Consider the following 7,500-nt stretch of genomic DNA (forward strand, 5'->3'; position numbering starts at 1 on the left):
CGCCGCCGCCCCGGGCGGGGCGGGCGGCAGAACGCGGGGCTCTGCGTGCGAGCGAGAGGGCAGCGTCTGCGGAGAGCCGCAACGGCGGCCTGGTCACCGGCAGAGCCGGCCCGCCGTGAAGCGTCTCCGACGCGCCCTGGGTGCCACCTCGATCGGGAGAGGAAGCGCGGGCCCCACGGCCACGGTCCTGGGACAGCGACGGCCGCGCGCGCTCGCCGCCGCCCCGGGCGGGGCGGGCGGCGGAACGCGGGGCTCTGCGTGCGAGCGAGGGGGCAGCGTCTCCGGAGAGCCGCAACGGCGGCCTGGTCACCGGCAGAGCCGGCCCGCCGTGAAGCGTCTCCGACGCGCCCAGGAACACCTCTGCAGGCGCTGCCTGCGGGTCTGGGTCGACTGAAGGGGGGGAGCGGGAGGTGCCGCCGGCCACCCGCTCCGCGCATCGATTCCCTTGAGCGAGGTCGACGGGACCGAGGGAAAGCCGCGGCAGGCTCGACTCCCCCGGTCTTCCAGCGTTCGAGTGCCGGCCACCGGTACCGGTCTTTGCCCTGCGCCCCGGGGAACCGCTTACCCCGGGGGAGGAGAAGGCCGAAGAAGACTAAGAGGCACCGCGCCTCACCCGTGCCATCCCCGGGTAACGGGGGCCGGGAAAAGCCGCTCAAGGCTCGACGCCCGCGGCCACTTGCCTTCGGCTGCCGGCCGCAGGGACCGGCCGCCCTTTTCTTCCCGCTTGCGCGGGCTCCAGCTTAGGGCTGGAGAAGTTTGGAAGGGCGAGGCGCCGCCACCTCGCCCGTACGAGTGCAGACCTTCCCAGCGAGCCCTCCTGCTACCAGGACTCGCGCCAGCAAAAAAGAGGACGAGGCGCCGCCGCCCCGCCTGCACCATCACCGGGCCCTCGGGGGCCGGGGCAAGCCGCGGCCGACTCGAGACCCCCCGGCTGTCTGCATTCGGCTGCCGGTGTTTCTGCCCGCTTCGCGGGCTCCAGCTTAAGGCCGGAGAAAAAGGACAAGGCGCCGCCACCTTGCCCGTCTCCATCACACGGCCCTCGGCAGCCGGCGGCAGCCCTGGTGGGCTGGGCACTCGCGGGCACCTCTGCCCCGGAACGGTGCCAGCACCCGCCTTTGCCATCATCGGGCCCCCCGGGGCCGAGGGAGGCTCGGCTCCCCCGGCCTTCCAGCGTTCGAGTGCCGGCGACCGCCACCGGCCGCCGGTCTTTGCCCTGCCCCGCGGGGAACCGCTTCTCCCGGGGGAAACGAGGACGAGGCGCCGCCGCCTCGCCTGCACGCCGCAGTCCCGTCACCGGGCCCGCCTGACACCACCAGCTGCCCGCGGAGGGCTCGCACCGGTGAAAACGGGACGCCGCCGCCCCGCCTGCGCCGTCAGTTGGGCCCTCGGGGGGCCGGGGGGGGAAGCCGCGGCAGGCTCGGCACCCCCCGGCCGTCTGCGTTCGGCTGGCCGGGAGCCGGCCGCCGCTCTCTCCGCCCGCTTCGCGGGCTCCAGCTTAAGGCTGGCACAAAGGGACGAGGTGCCGCCAACCTCGGTCGTCCCACCAACCGGGCCCTCTGGAGCCGGGAGTAAGCCGCGGCAGGCTCGACGCCCCCCGGCCGTCTGCCTCCGGCAGTGACCTTCACCATCACTGGGCCCCGGCTGGGTGCGTTCGAGTCTTTGCCCTGCCCTGCGGGATCCGGCCTTATGCCTCGTGCCGGTCGGCAACGGCCGCCGGAGCCGGCCGCCGGCTCCGGCTCTCCGCAGCTCCCGACCCCTCGGACACGCTGGGCTGGCTTGTCGGGCAAGCGCTGGGAGATGGCCGGACCGAAGAGACTGGAAGCTGGGCCGGACCACCGAGGGAACCGCCACGACGGCCGCCGAGCACCCCACTTTGCTGGCAGAACCGCGGGCCTTGCAGCCGCTGACGAGCGCTGCTCTGGAGACGAGTCACGGCTCGCTCCTATAGTACGGACCGGCACGTCCCCGCCGCCGGCAAGCTCCAAGAGCGGCGCCTCTGCGCACCGGGGAGGCGCGCCAACCACGCCGACTTTTACGATGACGTAACTGGAGGCAGCGAAAAACAGCGACCCCTTCGGCAGCTCCGACGAAGCAGCGGGGACAACACGTCTACCCCTCGGCCCCGGCAAGGCGACCAAGTCCCGCCGGAGCCGGGTAGACTTGGCCGCCCTTATCGCCGGACGCTACGCAACCAACAACCCGCGGTCGCCGGGTACCGCAGGCGGCCCCACGGGCTCCGAAAAGGGGTAGACCTGACGGCCGCCGCCGAGCCCGGAGCCGGGTAGACCTGACGGCCGCCGCCGGCCCCGGAGCCGGGTAGACCTGACGGCCGCCGGCGGCCCCGGAGCCGGGTAGACCTGACGGCCGCCGGCGGCCCCGGAGCCGGGTAGACCTGACGGCCGCCGGCGGCCCCGGAGCCGGGTAGACCTGACGGCCGCCGGCGGCCCCGGAGCCGGGTAGAGCTGACGGCCGCCGGCGGCCCCGGAGCCGGGTAGACCTGACGGCCGCCGCCGGCCCCGGAGCCGGGTAGACCTGACGGCCGCCGCCGGCCCCGGAGCCGGGTAGACCTGACGGCCGCCGGCGGCCCCGGAGCCGGGTAGACCTGACGGCCGCCGCCGGCCCCGGAGCCGGGTAGACCTGACGGCCGCCGGCGGCCCCGGAGCCGGGTAGACCTGACGGCCGCCGGCGGCCCCGGAGCCGGGTAGACCTGACGGCCGCCGCCGGCCCCGGAGCCGGGTAGACCTGACGGCCGCCGCCGGCCCCGGAGCCGGGTAGACCTGACGGCCGCCGCCGGCCCCGGAGCCGGGTAGACCTGACGGCCGCCGCCGGCCCCGGAGCCGGGTAGACCTGACGGCCGCCGGCGGCCCCGGAGCCGGGTAGAGCTGACGGCCGCCGCCGGCCCCGGAGCCGGGTAGAGCTGACGGCCGCCGCCGGCCCCGGAGCCGGGTAGAGCTGACGGCCGCCGGCGGCCCCGGAGCCGGGTAGACCTGACGGCCGCCGGCGGCCCCGGAGCCGGGTAGACCTGACGGCCGCCGGCGGCCCCGGAGCCGGGTAGACCTGACGGCCGCCGGCGGCCCCGGAGCCGGGTAGAGCTGACGGCCGCCGCCGGCCCCGGAGCCGGGTAGACCTGACGGCCGCCGGCGGCCCCGGAGCCGGGTAGACCTGACGGCCGCCGGCGGCCCCGGAGCCGGGTAGACCTGACGGCCGCCGGCGGCCCCGGAGCCGGGTAGACCTGACGGCCGCCGGCGGCCCCGGAGCCGGGTAGACCTGACGGCCGCCGGCGGCCCCGGAGCCGGGTAGACCTGACGGCCGCCGCCGGCCCCGGAGCCGGGTAGAGCTGACGGCCGCCGGCGGCCCCGGAGCCGGGTAGAGCTGACGGCCGCCGCCGGCCCCGGAGCCGGGTAGAGCTGACGGCCGCCGGCGGCCCCGGAGCCGGGTAGACCTGACGGCCGCCGGCGGCCCCGGAGCCGGGTAGACCTGACGGCCGCCGGCGGCCCCGGAGCCGGGTAGACCTGACGGCCGCCGGCGGCCCCGGAGCCGGGTAGACCTGACGGCCGCCGGCGGCCCCGGAGCCGGGTAGACCTGACGGCCGCCGCCGGCCCCGGAGCCGGGTAGACCTGACGGCCGCCGCCGGCCCCGGAGCCGGGTAGACCTGACGGCCGCCGGCGGCCCCGGAGCCGGGTAGACCTGACGGCCGCCGCCGGCCCCGGAGCCGGGTAGACCTGACGGCCGCCGGCGGCCCCGGAGCCGGGTAGAGCTGACGGCCGCCGCCGGCCCCGGAGCCGGGTAGAGCTGACGGCCGCCGGCGGCCCCGGAGCCGGGTAGAGCTGACGGCCGCCGGCGGCCCCGGAGCCGGGTAGAGCTGACGGCCGCCGGCGGCCCCGGAGCCGGGTAGACCTGACGGCCGCCGGCGGCCCCGGAGCCGGGTAGACCTGACGGCCGCCGGCGGCCCCGGAGCCGGGTAGACCTGACGGCCGCCGGCGGCCCCGGAGCCGGGTAGACCTGACGGCCGCCGGCGGCCCCGGAGCCGGGTAGAGCTGACGGCCGCCGCCGGCCCCGGAGCCGGGTAGACCTGACGGCCGCCGGCGGCCCCGGAGCCGGGTAGACCTGACGGCCGCCGGCGGCCCCGGAGCCGGGTAGACCTGACGGCCGCCGGCGGCCCCGGAGCCGGGTAGACCTGACGGCCGCCGGCGGCCCCGGAGCCGGGTAGAGCTGACGGCCGCCGCCGGCCCCGGAGCCGGGTAGAGCTGACGGCCGCCGGCGGCCCCGGAGCCGGGTAGACCTGACGGCCGCCGGCGGCCCCGGAGCCGGGTAGACCTGACGGCCGCCGGCGGCCCCGGAGCCGGGTAGACCTGACGGCCGCCGGCGGCCCCGGAGCCGGGTAGACCTGACGGCCGCCGGCGGCCCCGGAGCCGGGTAGACCTGACGGCCGCCGCCGGCCCCGGAGCCGGGTAGACCTGACGGCCGCCGGCGGCCCCGGAGCCGGGTAGACCTGACGGCCGCCGGCGGCCCCGGAGCCGGGTAGAGCTGACGGCCGCCGGCGGCCCCGGAGCCGGGTAGAGCTGACGGCCGCCGCCGGCCCCGGAGCCGGGTAGACCTGACGGCCGCCGGCGGCCCCGGAGCCGGGTAGACCTGACGGCCGCCGGCGGCCCCGGAGCCGGGTAGACCTGACGGCCGCCGGCGGCCCCGGAGCCGGGTAGACCTGACGGCCGCCGCCGGCCCCGGAGCCGGGTAGACCTGACGGCCGCCGGCGGCCCCGGAGCCGGGTAGACCTGACGGCCGCCGGCGGCCCCGGAGCCGGGTAGACCTGACGGCCGCCGGCGGCCCCGGAGCCGGGTAGAGCTGACGGCCGCCGCCGGCCCCGGAGCCGGGTAGACCTGACGGCCGCCGGCGGCCCCGGAGCCGGGTAGAGCTGACGGCCGCCGGCGGCCCCGGAGCCGGGTAGACCTGACGGCCGCCGGCGGCCCCGGAGCCGGGTAGACCTGACGGCCGCCGGCGGCCCCGGAGCCGGGTAGACCTGACGGCCGCCGGCGGCCCCGGAGCCGGGTAGACCTGACGGCCGCCGCCGGCCCCGGAGCCGGGTAGACCTGACGGCCGCCGGCGGCCCCGGAGCCGGGTAGAGCTGACGGCCGCCGGCGGCCCCGGAGCCGGGTAGACCTGACGGCCGCCGGCGGCCCCGGAGCCGGGTAGAGCTGACGGCCGCCGGCGGCCCCGGAGCCGGGTAGAGCTGACGGCCGCCGCCGGCCCCGGAGCCGGGTAGACCTGACGGCCGCCGCCGGCCCCGGAGCCGGGTAGACCTGACGGCCGCCGGCGGCCCCGGAGCCGGGTAGACCTGACGGCCGCCGGCGGCCCCGGAGCCGGGTAGACCTGACGGCCGCCGCCGGCCCCGGAGCCGGGTAGACCTGACGGCCGCCGGCGGCCCCGGAGCCGGGTAGACCTGACGGCCGCCGCCGGCCCCGGAGCCGGGTAGACCTGACGGCCGCCGGCGGCCCCGGAGCCGGGTAGACCTGACGGCCGCCGCCGGCCCCGGAGCCGGGTAGACCTGACGGCCGCCGGCGGCCCCGGAGCCGCGTAGACCTGACGGCCGCCGCCGGCCCCGGAGCCGGGTAGACCTGACGGCCGCCGGCGGCCCCGGAGCCGGGTAGACCTGACGGCCGCCGGCGGCCCCGGAGCCGGGTAGACCTGACGGCCGCCGGCGGCCCCGGAGCCGGGTAGACCTGACGGCCGCCGGCGGCCCCGGAGCCGGGTAGACCTGACGGCCGCCGGCGGCCCCGGAGCCGGGTAGACCTGACGGCCGCCGGCGGCCCCGGAGCCGGGTAGACCTGACGGCCGCCGCCGGCCCCGGAGCCGGGTAGACCTGACGGCCCCTCCGTGCTCCGGGTCCGGCTGGACCGGGCTGCCGCCGTCTCCCGTCCGGGGGGTGTGTGGGGAGGTGGGGAACCGGGGGGGTGATTCGAGATTTAAGCGGGTCTGATACAAGGGCCACCCTGTCCCCGTCTTCCTGCCCGCGGTGGGCGATGGGGAGTGGGGGCATGCGTGCGTGTGCGTGCGTGTGGGCGTAATTCCCCCACCCCCCGCCCGTTTCTGGGATTTAAAGGGCTTTTAATGCAGGAGAGCGAGCACTGCGTCACACAAGAGTTATTGTCCGTATCGGTTTCCGTAGGGAAAAAGAAATCAATCAAATTCTGGTAAAATTAATTTTCTTTTAGCACGGCTAGGTGGACGATACCCCCGGAAAAATAAAACGGGGCCGATTGGAGAATCTCGATAACGCTCGACCTGCTTTGTTAAGACGCGTGTACAAATACTCCTCAATCCCCTGCGCACCAAGAACTGACCCCGGGTAAATTAAGGTCAAGGTCAAGTGACTAGCGATTCGGTGACCGACGTTTCTATCCCTCGCTTAGGACCGAGGTATTCGACGACGATGAATGAATTCCTTCGTGCGGAAATGAAGGAAATGAATCGACGTTAAAAATTAAGGAAGACTTAATTTATCGAACCAATGAAATAAACCATTGGGTTCATTGAAGAGATCCCAAAACATAAACATGGCTATGGACACATCAATAACGAAGGATCGGATTTCTTTACCAAATCTGCATTCCTCTCTTTCGGGCACGCCAAGAGGTGACGGACGGGAAAGGGAGAGAGAGGGAAGGTGGGGCCGATGAGTACCTGTTAGTAATTACTGTTAATTCTTTAATAAAGACGGCTGTAATAGATAAATTTGGCAAGAGTACGTGCAAGAGTTAGTTGTAAATTAAATGAAAATGTGAAGGGTCGCTTATCACCTTTTGAATTAACAATTTGCGCCCGAGGTACCAATCGATGATTACATACATACGTACGTACGTACCTACGTACGTACCTACATACACACATAAATAAAAGTTAAAAAAAAAAAAAAGAATAAACGCGGGGGGACGGGGGACGGCACCCCAACACCGGGCGGGGGAGGCCAGGTCTACCCCCGGGCGCCGGAGACTGCCGCCGCCTGCGGCGTGGGAGGCCAGGTCTACCCCCGCGGCGGGGGAGGCCAGGTCTACCCCCGAGCGGGGGAGGCCAGGTCTACCCCCCGCGGCGGGGGAGGCCAGGTCTACCCCCGGGCGCCGGAGACTGCCGCCGCCTGCGGCGGGAGAGGCCAGGTCTACCCCCCGCGGCGGGGGAGGCCAGGTCTACCCCCGGGCGCCGGAGACTGCCGCCGCCTGCGCCGGGGAGGCCAGGCCTACCCCCGCGGCGGGGGAGGCCAGGTCTACCCCCGTGCGCCGGAGACTGCCGCCGCCTGCACCGGGGGAGGCCAGGTCTACCCCGGGGCGGGGAGGCCAGGTCTACCCCCCGCGGCGGGGGAGGCCAGGTCTACCCCAACACCGGGGGAGGCCAGGTCTACCCCCGGGCGCCGGAGACTGCCGCCGCCTGCGGCGTGGGAGGCCAGGTCTACCCCCGCGGCGGGGGAGGCCAGGTCTACCCCCGAGCGGGGGAGGCCAGGTCTACCCCCCG

Source organism: Calonectris borealis, unplaced genomic scaffold (genome assembly GCF_964195595.1).
Source record: "Calonectris borealis unplaced genomic scaffold, bCalBor7.hap1.2 HAP1_SCAFFOLD_115, whole genome shotgun sequence".
Classification (NCBI taxonomy): domain Eukaryota; kingdom Metazoa; phylum Chordata; class Aves; order Procellariiformes; family Procellariidae; genus Calonectris; species Calonectris borealis.